This window comes from Hibiscus syriacus, unplaced genomic scaffold (genome assembly GCF_006381635.1).
Source record: "Hibiscus syriacus cultivar Baekdansim isolate YM2019G1 unplaced genomic scaffold, ASM638163v2 tig00005406_pilon, whole genome shotgun sequence".
In the NCBI taxonomy this organism is placed as follows: Eukaryota; Viridiplantae; Streptophyta; class Magnoliopsida; order Malvales; family Malvaceae; genus Hibiscus; species Hibiscus syriacus.
Genome location: NW_024062056.1, coordinates 5723971 through 5741333, shown reverse-complemented (window position 1 = coordinate 5741333; position 17363 = coordinate 5723971).

Sequence of the window (17363 nt, the reverse complement as noted above, 5' to 3'; positions counted from 1 at the left end):
TGCAACAACATTCTCTTTACTTTTCTTGTAGTGAATGACGTATGGGAAGGACTCAAGAAATTCTATCCACTTGGCATGTCGTTTGTTGAGTTTGTGTTTGCTTTTAATATACTTCAATGCCTCGTGATCAGTATGAATGACAAATTCCTTGGGCCATAGATAGTGTTGCCACGTCTCTAATGCCCTTATAAGAGAATACATCTCTTTGTCATAAATAGGATAGTTTAGTGAAGCACCACTTAACTTTTCACTAAAGTATGCAACTGGTCGTCCCTCTTGAGTCAAAACGGCACCTATACCAATTCCAGAAGCATCACATTCTATTTCAAAAGTTTTATCGAAATTAGGAAGTACCAGAAGCGGTGCTTTAGTCCAGCATTCCTTGATGGCCGTGAATGCTTCTTCTTGTTCTTTGCCCCATTCAAAGGTAGAATTCTTTTTAATTACCCCAGTTAAGGGAGAGGCAATAGAACTAAAATTGGGCACAAATCTCCGGTAAAAACTTGCAAGTCCATGAAAACTTCTGACTTGGCTTATTGATGTAGGTCTTGGCCAGTCCTAAACTGCTTTAATCTTTTCTGGATCTACTTCAAGTCCCTGTGAACTTACAATAAATCCTAAGAATGTTAGCTTGTTAGTGCAAAAAGAACATTTTTGAAGGTTAGCATAAAGTTTCTCTTTTTGGAGAGTTTCAAGTACTGACCTCAAATGTTGCACATGATCATCCAAAGTATGGCTATAAATCAAAATATCATCGAAATATACCACACAAAACTTACCAATAAAAGCCCGAAGTACATGGTTCATTAACCTCATGAAAGTACTAGGTGCATTGGTTAGTCCAAAGGGCATAACCAACTATTCGTACAATCCTTGCTTTGTTTTGAAAGCAGTTTTCCATTCATCTCCTTCTCACATCCTAATCTGATGATATCCACTTTTAAGATCAATTTTGGAGAAGATGGTGGCACCACTTAGTTCATCCAGCATATCGTCAAGCCTTAGAATTGGATGTCGGTATTTGATAGTGATCTGATTAACTGCTCGGAAATCTACACACATTCTCCATGATCCATCCTTCTTTGGTACAAGCAAAACAGGAACATCACATGGACTTAGGCTTTCTCAAATGTACCCCTTTTCCATTAACTCACCAACTTGTTTTTGAAGTTCCTTTGTTTCCTCCGGATTACTTCTATAGGCTGGTTTGTTTGGTATTGTGGCACCAGGAATGAAATCGATTTGATGTTCAATTCCTCGAAGAGGCGGAAGTCCTCTTGGTATATCTTCTGGAAACATGGCTTCGAATTCCTGTAAAAGAGAAACAACAGAAGAAGGCAAACCTTCTTGGAGATTAGTTAAAAGTAGACTTTCCTTGTACATTAGTACAATTAAAGCCTTATGTGACATCAAATGTTTCCGAATCTCCTTTCTTCCAGCATATATGTTCAATGCTTTACTCATTTCTTTTTCATTATTTTTGATTGAATCCATGCTTTTCTTCAAATGAATTTGATCTTCATTCACTTGACTAGGAGATAGTGGCGTCAAAGTGAATTTCTTATCATTATGAATTATAGTATATCTGTTGGTAAACCCATCATGGATTGCTCGTCGGTCGAATTGCCATGGTCTTCCAAAAAGTATATGTCTAGCATCCATTGGTACAACATCAAAAAGGACTTCATCTTTATATTTGCCAATTGAGAATGGAATGACAACTTGCTTTGTGATTCTTACTTCCCCACCATCATTTAACCATTGAAGTTTATATGGATTTGGATGCTTAGAAGTCTTCAAGCCAAGTTTTTCCGCAATAAGAGTGCTTGCAACATTCGTACAACTTCCTCCATCGATGATCATAAAACAAACTTTGTTGTTTACATGACAACGAGTATGGAAGATGTTTTTTCTTTGGTCATCTTCTATGATTTGAGTGCTTAAAGCCTTTTTGATGACAAAAGCTTGTTTCGAAACTGAATGGAAATCAAACAATTCTTGTGACATGGTTAGTAAAATAAAAGAATAAATTAAAACCTTACCAGCACACTCACAAGAACCTCACGTGATCTCTCCAAGAAAATTTAGATTGCACTCCACTCACTCTCGTGTTTGCACTCGAGGATACGATCCTTGGCTTTTTTCTGATCCTCTTTCTGATCTCACCCTCTCATTTGCCTTTTACCGCTCGATTCTCTCTTGTGGGTCCTTTTTAAGAACTAACTCAAGATTGAGCAAGTTTCTTTAGTTTGTGCGTCGGTTTAGAAATGGTTAGGGTATATGATAAAGGATAGGCTAGAAAAGGTTAAGAAAGATGATAAGGTAATGGAATAAGAAAAGATGAAAGAAAAGGAAATGAAATAGTAAATAAGTGAAGATAACTTACAACTCAAGTTGCAACACTTACTATCTTCCTTGACAAGAAACAACAAGGATACCTCCTTCAAGTTTGATGTTGGGCAGATTGTATGGAGCTTCTCTTTGAGTGTACTTTGCAACTTGCTTCACTTTTCTATTGCTTTTGATTTTCTTCTTTTTCTTTTCTTTCTTTTGCACTCCAAATTTGATGTAGGAGTCTTTTTCTTTTCTCTTTTGTTTTCTTCTTTCTTGTTGTTTTTTTTTATTGTAGCACTTTGTATGTCAATCCACCAAAGCTCTGATTACCGCTTGATGTAAGGCTAACCAGGCTTCTTCAATAATGGAGAAGTTGGCAACCTTGTTGTTTCCTGATCTAGGAGAGACACCATACACCTTGGATTGAAAGTAATCTGCACAAAAGAAGGATTGTTTAATTAATATGATAATTAAGAAATGAAAAGTGAATGGAATTGGAAAGAATAGAAATGGAAAGGAATGTTATCAAGATGGGCTACGGAAGTGTTGAATAAATCTCCTTCAAGTGATGTTGACTTCTGTCTCCAATGGTGGTGATGAAGTATGCCTTGTTTATGAATGAAGGATGATTTAATAGTGATGAAATATTACTGGAATGGTGGTAGAGTTGGCGTGAAAGTGATGGACTATGGTGATGTTATAGGCGTGAAAATGGTGATGGAAGGTGGTGATGAATAGATAGTATCTTATAAAACTAAGAAGGAACCAATGCTATAAAGGAGCAAAGACCCGTTTCTTATAAGTTCTATAAGGGATGGTAGTAAGGACTTTGACCCTCTAGTTATATGAACAAGGAACCAAAAGTATCAATGGAAGGGATTGACGCCACAAACTTTAGAAAAGCTTGCTTAATCGATATAGTTCTAAAAAGAACTTGAAGAGAGAATAATCTCACAAAGAGTTTGTATTATCAAAGGGTTGGTTTACAAATGAATGCCAAAGCCTATTTATAGATTTGTAAAGGCTTGGCCGAATAAATACATGCCTTTTCGGCAAAGTACATGTCTTAAAACGAAAATAAATGATGCTTGGATGAGGGGAGATGTCTTTGGCCGAATGGTTCTTATATCTCTTCATCTTGGCGCCAACTTGAAGCATGATGATGTTTAGGCCGAATAGAGAGAAGCTTATTCATTTTGGCGCCTATTTCATTCATATGCAAAGCACATGGGTGGCTGGTCATGTGGCACTCACATGGATGGTGTAGAATGCTTAAGGCGTGGACTCCTCCATGGCATGAAGATGAACAGCAACTTAGGCGTGACTTGGCATCAAACATGTGTCTAGGTGACATGGCATCAATGGGGTAACAACTAATTATGAAAGGTCACATTTGTGTGAAACAACGTTTCATCATTTGAGCTACTTCCCATGAGTTTGAGCTGAAGTTGAGCTGGCCATAGATGAAGGACATGTGTACAAGTCATAGGACAGCTCCTTGTGAAAAGGCACTTCTCGGAATGGCAACTCTTTGCGGAAAGGTACGAATCCACAAAAATTGACCTAGACCCTATTTGTAGTGCTCTGTGTGGTGAAGATGATGGTGCAACTCTCCAGCTGAAATGAAGTCTCTAGCTAGCTCAAAAGTCCAGCTCAAGTGAGCTATGAGCTCGGGGGTCAGCTAGTAACTTTTCACCATTTGTTCTTCATGATCTCCCGAGTCATCCTATGTAAGATTTCCTAGCTTATTGACTCCAATTCTAGCTTTAAGTCAGCTCCCATGATGTGGCCGAACATGTACCTACAAAAGAAAACATTTATAAGCTAAGTAATATAAGATATAAATATGTGGTTCATAGATTATATTATATGTCAACATAAAACATATTATATAATCTATTGTTTGGGGATGCATTTCTAAATGATTCAAAGGTATTAATGCATTTGGTAGTAAGAGCTTCCCTGAAAAGTTTGGCTCTTGATCGAGTTATTGGTCCTTGTGGCATTACTTCCATATCCTTTGAAGGTGGCGTTGGTGTACTCACATCACCCTTGTTGATTTGGAATTAGTTTGCTGATTTTTTTTTGCACTTCTCTTTTTGATTTTCTTTTTATTGAATGGTAGGATGTTGCTTTTTCTTGTTCTTGTTGCAATCCACCTTAGCTCTGTTTACCATATGATACAGTTCAACCTAGCCTCACTTGGATGGATGGTGAAGTCAAGGTTGTACCTTTGATTGTTTCGATCTAGGAAAGCAACAAGGATCCTGCACAAACAAGAAAGATCAAAAAAATAGTTAAATGGAAGTAATGAAATGGAAAGATAAATATGACAGCGGAAAATATATATAAGTTGGTGATATGTTTAAAGGAAATGATGAAGTATGGTAATGGAAGTAGAATGAAGGTGATGGAGATGAATATGAAAAGTAGTATCTCAAAGAAGACTCAAAGAAGAAACAATGTTAAAGAACAAAGACCCAAACTTTATATTGCTTCTTTAAGGGATGGTAAACAAGGACTTTAACCCACTATCTATAAAGAGATAGGAACCAGAAGTATCAGGGTGACATAGATAGGGGTGACGCCACAAGCATAAGCTTGATAAGTCGATAAAGTTCACTTAAGAACTAAAGAGAGAAACTCTCACAAATATTTGATTAAACAAAGTGAATTCTTTTTTTACAAATGAAATGGAAAGCTATTTATAGGACTAAGAGATGTCTAGGATGCACATACAAGATTTAATGTTTTAACATTCATGGATGAATGTTCATCCTTAAGTAGATACAATGTACGTCCCCTATGCAAGTTCATGGACTAATAAAATAAATGAATGTTCATCCATTTAAGTGAATACATCTTCATAGCCGAATTCATCCTCTCTTGAAGTGAACATGTTGGTTCATTCCCTTGCATGAATTTGGAGGAATGTTTCATTGTATGTTCGGCCCCCTTTGGAATGCATGCACCAATCAGTAGGGCATGGGACACGATGATATCAATATGTTCAAGCATTTTTGGAAGCTAACGCACATGCTGGACAGTTTTGAACACTTGGAAAACACACAGGTTACAAAAATATTGAAACAAAGTTTATTGGAACATGGTACACGTATGTAACAGCCTGGATAAGCATTATAAAGACATAAAGTCCTTGGATCATGAAACACGTTGGAGGACACAAAAACTAGTTGAAATCATACCCATACTTTGCTGACTAGATTATCACTCACGTATGTTGGAGGGAACCCATAATGTTGCACATGTTTCCAGCATTTATTCTTGCACCAGAATATTATCCATCAAAATAGTCCATGTGCGTGAATAATATGCTCCTCTCCACTACCCAACCATGTGCGTGAACCAATTAAGCAATTACTTGAAGGATTATATGCGCTGATCAGCCAAGGAGACATATACTTTGAAAACAACCCATGTGCTTGGCACTAAGCTGGATGTTGTCTCCACTTAAGCATCAATTTGAAGGAACATGAGTATTACCTGGCCATGAAGAGTTGTCTCCATTTTACACCGAATCATCACCTGAATTCATGTAGAATTATGAACTGGAATGTATTATTTGTTAGACGTAATAGCTAGCCAAAAACACTATGTGTTATTCGGCTAAGCATTTGCAATAGATTAAATAAGCTTGTAATTTCATTTTGCAAATCAGAATTTTATGAATTAAAACATTGTGAGGTTTTCTCTCAAATTGGTTCTTCTTAGAACTATTTTCTTGACATTTCAAGTCTGATCTTGTTGTGTAAGTTTCTGATACTTCGGGTTCTTAGATTACTATCTAACGGGTCCAAGTCCTTAAACATTGAACGTATAAGGTTCGGGTTTATACTCTTTAGTATAAGTTCTTCCTTGTTCCTTGTTGTTATCTAAATTTCCAGATTTGTATTTCACCATTATTAATTTCACCAAGTATTTATCATTCATTTTTTTCCTTTCTAAAAATTCCAGCATCTTAATTCTTTATTTCTCTATCCTTTCTTCATCATTTTCTTATACATTTCGTTCATCACCTTAACATACAACCCCACCATCACCCTTACTTCCAAGTAAGTTTGTTTCAGAGGAATTGTTTACTTCGTTCTAGATCCGGTACAATCGAAGAGGTCCTCAATCGACGGGCTAAATTGTATCAGATGAGGTACTCTGTGACATTGTCCCTATGCATGGTAGCCATATTCTACTTGGTAGACCATGGCAGTATGGAAAAAAGGCCATTCATGATTGTTATCTGATGTAAGGCTAACCAGGCTTCTTCAATAATAGAGAAGTTGACAACCTTGTTGTTTCCCGATCTAGGAGAGACACCAAATGCTACACTTTAAATTGATAAGTAATCTACAAAATTAAAAGAAAGAAATTATTAAAATGGAAATATGAAATAAGAAATGGAAGAAGAATGGAAATGATAAAAAAGGAAATGGAAAGAAATGATATCAAAGTAAGCTGCGGAAGTGTTGTAGAAGAATCCTTCAAGAGTTGATGAATTTGGCCTCCAAATGATGTTACTGGAAGTATGCCTTTAATGATGAAGGAAGGATGCTTCAATGGTGATGAAGATGGTAATGGATTGGTGGTAGAGTTGGCGTGAATGTGATGGACTATGGTGATGGAAAGATAGTATCTTATAAGACTAAGAAGGAACCAATGCTATAAAGAGCAAAAACCCGTTTCTTATAATTCATTATAAGGGATGGTAGCAAGAACTTTGACCCACTAGTTATAGGAACTAGGAACCAGAAGTATCAAGGAAAGGGGTTTGACGCCACAAACTATGAAAGCTTGCTTAATCGATATAGTTCTAAAGAGAACCTAAAGAGAGAATAATCTCACAAGAGTTTAATTTATCAAAAGGGGTTTTTTACAAATGAAATGCCAAAGCCCTATTTATAGGCTTGCATAGTTTTGGTCGAATAATTAGATGTCCATTCGGCAAAATATATGTCTTAATTGAAAATAAATGATGCTTGAATGAGGGGAGATGTCTTTGGTCGAATGGTTCCCTTGTCTCTTCATCTTGGCGCCAACTTGAAGCAAGGTGATGCTTTGGCCAAATAGAGATAGGCCACTTCATTTTGGCGCCCATTTCATCCACACGTATGGCACATGGGTGGGCTGGTCATGAGGCACTCACATGGGTGGCATAGGGAACTTATGGTGTGGCTTCTCCTTGGTGTGAAAATAAGCAGCAACTTTGTATGAGTTGGCATCCATCTAATGTCTAGGTGGCATGTCGTCAATGGGGCAGCAACTAATTATGAAAGGGCACATTTTTGTGAAGCATCCTTTCATCATTTGAGTTACTTCCCATGTGTTTGAGCTGAAGATGAGCTAGCTATAGATAAAATGCATGAAAATGAGTCTTAGGATAGCTCCTTGTGAAAGGGCACTTCTCGGATTGGCAACTCTTCGCGAAAAGTTACGAATTCACAAAATTCAACCTAGACCATATTTGTAGTGCTATGTGTGGTGAAGATGATGGTGTAACTCACCAGCTGAATTGAGGTCTCTAGCTAGCTCAAAAATCTAGCTTAAGTGAGCAATGAGCTCGGAGGTCAACTAGCAACTTTGTCTCAAAATGTCCTTGAGCTGTCCCAGAGTTGTCCTAGTCAAGTTTCCTTAGCTCAATGACTCCAATTATAGCTTTAAGTTAGCTCTAATGATGTGGCCGAACATGTACCTACAAAAGAATGCATAATATAAGCTAAGTATTTAAAGATATAATTATGTAAATATGTGGACTATAGATTATAATAATAACTCATGCATCATATGATAATGAATGAATATTATTATTATAACTGTAGATTATATGCTTGAATATCAATCAATGACGCAAACCATATAATGAATGAATGCTCATGTTATGATAATTCAAGTATATTATAATATGTCAATGTATGCTCATAATAATAGATAATGCATAAATGAGTAAATATAAGATAAAGTAAGGTAGAACTTAGCTTTGAATAACATCCATGTTGTGATCAAGTCATGGAGAATATTGGAGCTAGACAGGATCACATCATCCTCCCCTTCTTTTAGGCGATTTGTCCTCAAATCGAAGTAGCTTCTAATTGAAGATATTCTTGATGTAGGAAGGACAGAATCATTATGTTCTCCTTGAGAAGATTCTCCCCATGAAATGTTCAACTTCATTTTGTGTTGTTTTGGTTCAACATTTCTCACTGTAAAGACTTGCGTCTCTTGGAGTCCCCTTTGATGTCCTTTGGAAACATCATATCCTTTATTGATGAAGAATGTCTTTTGATCAATCTTTTTACTTGAAACAACACATCCTTTGGAGAAGGTATATAACTCTTCATCTTCTTTCTTTGAATCATCATGATGGTTGGTGAAGAGTCTTAACCCTTGAAATCCTTCAAGTAGGTAGATCACGTTAACTTCTTGGTAATGTTTTGAAACATCATGTCCTTTTGTAAAGACACTAGTTTCTTGAACGTCTCCTTGGTGTTGTCTGTAACCAACATGTCCTTTGGTGCATGGATGTGTTTTCTGAACTTTGCTTATCCCTTCAACTTCTCTTTGGTGATGGTAGGAAATATCATGTGCTTTTGCCTTTGTACCTTTCCAAATGATCACCTTTGATTCAATGGAAACAACCATTAAAGAGCTAGGCATGGTAGGAATAAATTTTGCATCATCTTCTTTGTTTCCTCTCATCTTTCGGTGCAACTCTTTCTCAAACCTATATCTTCTTTCATTTCCTATAACCACAATCAGATTAGTAGAAAAGAAAATCAATTCCAAAAGAGCAGTGAAAACAAACCCATTAATGTTTATGAGAGGAAGTGAACGCTTATTCATGATGGACAATTGTATTGGTTCATCCTTTGAAGTACTTTCATTATCCTGCATCAAAGAAAAATCAAGAATAAGAGAAAAAGAATCGTTAGATAAAATAGGTTGTTTATCCTTCTTGTCTCCAAATTCATTTTTTCCAATTCTCTCATTTGCAACCCCAAGGTTTTGTTCAACTTCAAAATGTTTTTCTTCATCTGAATTTTCCTCTAAATGTTCTTCTTCAAATGCATTAAGTTGCTCTTTCATTTCTTCAATACTCATTTTCAAATGAGTTTGATCTTCATTCACTTGACTAGGAGAAAGTGACGTCAAAAGGATTGATCTTCATTCACTTGACTAGGAGAAAGTGGCGTCAAAAGGAATTTCTTGCCATTTTGGGTTATAGTATATATGTTTGTAAACCCTTCATGGATTGCTCGTCTGTCGAATTGACACGGTCTTCCTAAAAGTATATGTCCAACATCCATTGGTATAATATCACAAAGGACTTCATCTTGGTATTTGCCAATTGAGAACGAAATGACAACTTGCTTTGTGACTGTTACTTCTCCTCCGTTATTCAACCATTGAAGTTTGTATGGATTCAGATGCTTGGAAGTCTTCAGGCCAAGTTTTTCCACCATAAGAGTGCTTGCAACGTTCGTACAACTTCCTCCATCGATGATCATGAAACAAACTTTGTTGTTTACATGACAATGAGTATGGAAGATGTTTTTTCTTTGGTCATCTTCTAGAATTTGAGTGCTTAAAGCCTTTTTAATGACAAGCACTTATCTTGAAGCTGTATGGAAATCAAGCAATTCTTCTAACATGGTTAGTGAAATAAAATAAATTAAAAACCTCACCAGCACACTCATAAAACCTCACTTGATCACTCCAAAGAAAGTTTAAATTGCACTCCACTCACACTCGTGTTTGCAGTCGGGGATATAGTCTTGGCTTTTTTTTATCCCCTTCTGATTTGATGTAAGGCTAACCAGGCTTCTTCAATAATGGAGAAGATGGCAACCTTGTTGTTTCCCGATCTAGGAGAGACACCAAATGCTACACTTTGAATTGAATTAATCTGCACAAAAGAAGAAGAATTGATTAAGTAATTTGATAATTAAAGAAATGAAATGGAAATGAAAAGAATTGAAATGGAAAGAAATGTTATCAAAGATGGTTGCGGAAGTATTGTAGAAGAATCCTTCAAGAATTGATGAATTCAGCCTCTAAATAATGTTGATGGACGAATGCCTTGATGATGATTGAAGGATGATTGAATGATGAATAGATGATAAGGGAGTGGTGGTTATTTAGGTGTGAAATGGTGATAGAAGATGGTAATGATATAGGCATGAAAATGGTGATGGAAGATGGTGATGTTTAGGTAGTATCTTATAAAACTAAGAAGGAACCAATTCTATAAAGGAGCAAAGACCCATTTCTTATAAGTCTTATAAGGGATGGTATGAAAGGACTTTGACCTACTAGTTATAGAAACTAGGAACCAAAAGTATCAAGGAAAGGGGTTTGACACCACAAACTTTAGAAAGCTTGCTTAATCGATATAGTTCTAAAAAGAACTTGAAAATAGAATAATCTCACAAGGATTTTAATTTATCAAAGGGTTGCGTTACAAATGAAATGTCAAAGCCTATTTATAGATTTGTATAGGCTTGGCCGAATAGATGCATCCCTTTTCGGCAAAGTACATGATTTAAATTGAAAATGCATGATGCTTGGATGAAAGGAAATGTCCTTGGCCGAATAGTCTTCTTATGGTTCATCTTGGCACCAACTTTGAAGCAATGCCTTGGTTTGGCCGAATAGGGAGAAGCCACTTTGGTGCCCATTTCACCCACACGTTTGGCACATGTGTAGGCTGGTCATGAGGCACTCACATGGATGGTGTAAAATGCTTATGGTGTGGACTCCTTCATGGCATGAAGATGAGCAACAAGTTAGGCGTGACTTGGCATCAAACATGTGTCTAAATGACATGTCATCAATTGGGCAGCAACTAATTATGAAAGGACACATTTGTGTGAAGTAACCTTTCATCATTTGAGGTACTTCCCATGTGTTTGAGCTGAAGATGAGCTGGCCATAGATGAAATACATGACGATGAGTCTTAGGATAACTCCTTGTGAAAGGTCACTTCTCGGATTGGCAACTCTTCGCGAAAAGGTACGAATTCACAAAATTTGACCTATACCATATTTGTAGTGCTATGTGTGGTGAAGATGATGGTGCAACTCTCCAGCTGAAAAAGAGGTCTCTAGCTAGCTCAAAATTCCAGTTCAAGTGAGCTATGAGCTCGGAGGTCAACTGGCAACTTTGTCTCAAAATGTCCTTAAGCTGTCCTGGTGTTGTCCTAGTCAAGTTTCCTTATCTCAATGATTCCAATACTAGCTTTAAATCAGCTCCAATGATGTGGCCGAACATGTACCTACAAAGAAAGCATATAATAAGCTAAATAATATAAAATATAATCATGTAAATATGTGGTTCATAGATTATATTATATGTTAACACAAAACATAGTATATAATCTATTGTTTGGGGATGAATTTCTAAATGATTCAAAGGTTTTAATGCATTTGGTTATAAGAGCTTCCCTGAAAAGTTTAGTTCTTGATCGAGTGATTGGTCCTTGTGGCATTACTTCCATATCCTTTGAAGATGGCGTTGGTGTGCTCAAATCATGATCTCACCCTCTCATTTGCCTTTACCACTCGATTCTCTCTTGTGGGTACTTTTAAAGAACTAACTCAAGATTGAGCAAGTTTCTTTAGTTTGTGCGTCAGTTTAGAAATGGTTTGGGATAGAAATGGTTATGATAGGGTAGGATAGAAAAAGGTTTAAGAAAATGATAAGGTAATGGAATAAGAATAGATGAAAGAATAAGAAAATGAAATAGTAAGAAAGTGAAGATAACTTACAACTCAAGTTGTAACACTTACTATCTTCCTTCACAAGAAACAATAAGGATACCTCATTCTAGTTTGTTGTTGGGGCAGTTTGTTTTGTGCTTCTCTTTGAATGTACTTTGCCACTTTCTTCACTTTTCTTTTTCTTTTCTTTCTTTGGCACTCCAAATTTATTGTAGGAGTATTTTCTTTTCTTTTTCTTTTTTTCTTCTTTCTTGTTGCTTTTTATTGTAGCACTTGATTGTCAATCCAACAAAGCTCAAATTACCGCTTGATGTAAGGCTAACCAGGCTTCTTTAATAGTGATGAAGTTGGCAACCTTGTTGTTTCCCGATCTAGAAGAGACACCAAATGCTACACTTTAAATTGATAAGTAATCTGCAAAATTAAAAGAAAGAAATGATTAAAATGGAAATATGAAATAAGAAATGGAAGAAGAATGGAAATGATAAGAAAAGAAATGGAAAGAAATGATATCAAAGTAAGCTGCGGAAGTGTTGTAGAAGAATCCTTCAAGAGTTGATGAATTTGGCCTCCAAATGATGTTACTGGAAGTATACCTTTAATGATGAAGGAAGGCTGCTTCAATGGTGATGAAGATGCTAATGGATTGGTGCTAGAGTTGGTGTGAAGGTGATGGACTATGGTGATGGAAATATAGTATCTTATAAGACTAAGAAGGAACCAATGCTATAAAGAGAAAATAACTGTTTCTTATAAGTCATTATAAGGGATGGTAGCAAAGACTTTGACCGACTAGTTATAGGAACTAGGAACCAGAAGTATCAAGGAAAGGGGTTTGATGCCACAAACTATGAAAGTTTGCTTAATCGATATAGTTCTAAAAAGTACTTAAAGAGAGAATAATCTCAGAAGAGTTTAATTTATTAAAAGGGTTTTTTTACAAATGAAATGCCAAAGCCCTAGTTATAGGCTTGCATAGTTTTGGCCGAATAATTAGATGTTCGTTCAGCAAAATACATGTCTTAATTGAAAGTAAATGATGCTTGAATGAGGGGAGATGTCTTTGGTCGAATGGTTCCCTTCTCTTCAACTCGGTGCCAACTTGAAGCAATGTGATGCTTTGGCCGAATAGAGATAGGCCTCTTCATTTTGGCACCTATTTCATCCACGCGCATGGCACATGGGTGGGCTGATCATGAGGCACTCACATGGGCGGCATAGGGAACTTATGGTATGGCTTCTCCTTGGTGTGAAAATGAGTAGCAACTTTGTGTGAGTTGGCATCCATCTAATGTCTAGGTGGCATGTCATCAATTGGGCAACAACTAATTATGAAAGGGCACATTTGTGTGACGCATCCTTTCATTATTTGAGCTACTTCCCATGTGTTTGAGCTGAAGATGAGCTGGCCATAGATGAAATGCATGAAGATGAGTCTTAAGATAGCTCATTGTGAAAGGGCACTTCTCGGATTGACAACTCTTCATGAAAAGGTACGAATTTACAAAATTCAACCTAGACCATATTTGTAGTGCTCTGTGTGTTGAAGATGATGGTGCAACTCTCCAACTGAATTGAGGTCTCCAGCTAGCTCAAAATTCTAGCTCAAGTGAGCTATGAGCTCGGAGGTCACCTAGCAACTTTGTCTCAAAATGTCCTTGAGCTGTCCCGGAGTTGTCCTAGTCAAGTTTCCTTAGCTCAATGACTCCAATTCTATCTTTAAGTCAGCTCCAATGATGTGGTCAAACATGTACCTACAAAAGAATGCATAATATAAGCTAAGTATTTAAAGATATAATTATGTAAATATGTGGACTATAAATTATAATAATAACTCATGCATCATATGATAATGAATGAATATTATTATTATAACTATAGATTATATGCTTGAATATCAATCAATGATGCAAACCATATAATGAATTAATGCTCATGTTATGATAATTCAAGTATAGTATAATATGTCAATGTATGCTCATAATAATAGATAATGCATAAATGAGTAAATATAAGATAAAGTAAGGTAGAACTCCCTTAGAACTAGCTTTGAATAACATCCATGGTGTTATCAAGTCATGGAGAAAATTGGAGCTAGACAGGATCACATCATTATCACAACCAATATTCCTTTAAGCATGAAGGACGCAAGGTGATGTTGGTGCCTTTTATGCCTAAATAAGTTCAACAAGATCAATTACATATGTGACAAAGTGTCCAAGCCTAGCGAAAAGACAAACTACCAATGAAAGATGAAGATGTACGAAACACAAAACCAAATTTCTTCATGAAGAAACATGATGGTTCATTGCTGGAAGATGAAGGGACTCCTACGAAAATGGTGATGGTTGGGATTTAAAGTCACAACTCTTCACCAAGGGTCTTGATCTTCAAAAGGTAAGGACCCCTTCATTTGAAACCTCATATCTCCTCACTTTTTAGGACCAACCAAATGAAAGGTCACTTCCAAAAGGGATACCCAAGAAGAAGATCATTCCCAAAAGGTACCTGTTGGTAAATTACTTTCCAAAGAAAGGCCTAAAAGGAGATCTTGTGAATGGGTACCTATTGTAAGAACAAATTCATTCAAAGGATGATTTCTTTTAGAAAAGGGACGTGAAGCTATGCAAGATTAGAATGTCAAACACTTCAAGGGTTTCGATTTGAGGACAAATAGCCCTAAAGAAGGGGATGATGCAAGCACATGATACAGTTCAACCTAGCCTCACCTGGATGGATGGTGAAGTTAAGGTTTTACCTTTGATTGTTTCGATCTAGGAAAGCAACAAGGATCCTGCACAAACAAGAAAGCTAAAAAAATGGTTAAATGGAAGTAATGAAATGGAAAGATAAATATGTCAGCGGAAAATATATATAAGTTGGTGATATGTTTCAAGGAAATGATGAAGTTTGGTAATGGAAGTAGAATGAAGGTGATGGAGATGAATATGAAAAGTAGTATTTCAAAGAAGACTCAAAGAAGAACCAATGTTAAAGAACAAAGACCCATACTTTATATTGCTTCTTTAAGGGATGGTAAAAAAGGACTTTGACCCACTATCTATAAAGAGATAGGAACCAGAAGTATCAGGGTGACATAGATAGGGGTGACGCCACAAGCATAAGCTTGATAAGTCGATAAAGTTCACTTAAGAACTAAAGAGAGAAACTCTCACAAATATTTGATTAAAAAAAGTTGATTGCCTTTTTACAAATGAAATGGAAAGCTATTTATAGGCCTAAGAGATGTCTAGGATGCACATACAAGATTTAATGATTGAACATTCATGGATGAATGCTCATCCTTAAGTAGATACAATGTACGTCCCCTATGCAAGTTCATGGACTAATAAAATAAATGAATGTTCATCCATTTAAGTGAATACATCTTCATAGCCAAATTCATCCTCTCTTGATGTGAACATGTTGGTTAATTTCCTTGCATGAATTTGGGGGAATGTTTCATTGTATGTTCGGCCCCCTTTGGAATGCGTGCACCAAGTGTGAACGTGACTCATAGGCTCCCTTCATGCACTTGGATTTGATGAATGAGTTCAAAAAATAATGCATCCATCTCCCTTGAATGTGAACAAGTCCTTTAGCCTCCTTGTATGATTGTACACGCAATAAATGGATTCATGAAAGTGGAAATGCATCAGGTGTGAACATGGCTCTTCATTTGGTTGTAAATCCCATACTTATTTCCAGCCTGTACTGTCTTCAGTAATCTAGGCATATCTTGGGATCCCAATATCAGATTGATACAATTCAAAGTGCGTTAGAAAGATAAGAGATGGGGGATTAAATTTTAAGAGACTATAGCACCCAAATATGCTTGGAACATGTTCAAAAATGACGATCAATCTGACTGACGTGAACTGTCCATCCAACTCTTCAATTGCCTTTAGTCTACTTAGCATCCAATGTACCTAGACAAAGTATGTAAACAAATAATTAGATAGGAATTGAGCTATTATAATTATGAATGCATTCTTCCACCTATGTTATGAATGCAAATGAGCTAACTATGAATGCATATGCATTGAATGAGTTATAGAAAGATGTGAATTAATAAGTCATACATATAAATGACAGCATATAACATTTAAGCATAATTAATAATAAGATAAACATATTCACATGACATGTAATTCATAAATAAGTAAATAAATAATAAAATAAGGCAAGACTCCCTTAGAATCAACAAGGTAGAATGTCCATGAATTGATCATGTGTTGAAGAAGTTTGGTCCTTGGTATGATCGCATCATTCCCCCCTTCTTTAGAGCGATTTGTCCTCAAATCGAAGGCTTTTGTCATTGATTGATCCATTGGTGTAAGAAAGGATGAATGAAGATCATTATGCCTATTAGGGTATGCATGAATTTCTTTGAATCCTTCAAGTAGGTAAGGCATGCCAACTTTAGTCTTTGTACCCTTCCACATTATGAATCTTGAATAATTGGATAATGCTCGTTTCTTTTCCTTGAATTGATGATCACAAGAAAGAACACTTCCATGTAAATGATTCAATGTGCTGCAAAATAGAAATAAGATAGAACATGAAACATCATTAACAATGTGAATGAATGTACAAGATTCATTAAAGTTTATGAATGGAATTTGGTTCGTTGAAACTTCCCTTTCAAAAGGCTGTTTGAACTTTGAATGTAGAATGAACATACTTTGAATGTCAAAGAGCACATGCTTTGGAATACCAAATGTTACAACTTTTGGAACTTCAATGGACAAATGTGATTCATCAATTTGCAATGGTATGTCATTTGGAATAACCTGCAAATCAAATGAAAGAATAGGAAGAAAAGATTGATTAGTAGAAAGTAAAACTTCCTTCTCCTCACATTCTTTTCTCTCATGCTCATGTTTTTCAACACACTCATCTTCATTCTCAATGCTCTTACTCTTATCTTCAATTACTATAATGGCTTTCTCATGAAAAACCACACTCTTCAGTTGAGTTTGGTCTTCATGCACTTGATTTAGAAACATTGGCACCAATGTGATTCTTCTTCCTTGATTTTGGAATGAATATTTATTGGAAAATCCATCGCGAGTAGCCTTCTTGTCAAATGCCAAGGTCGTCCGAAAAGAAGATGGCTTGAATTCATGGAAACAACATCACACAATACTTCATCTTTGTATCTTCTGATTGAAAAGGGAACAAGTACTTGCTCTATGACTTCTAACTCTTCATCTTCATTAAATCCTTGAAAAGCATATGGACTGGGATGTTTGAATGTTATAAGCCCCAACTTCTCGACCATGTATGTGCTTGCAAGA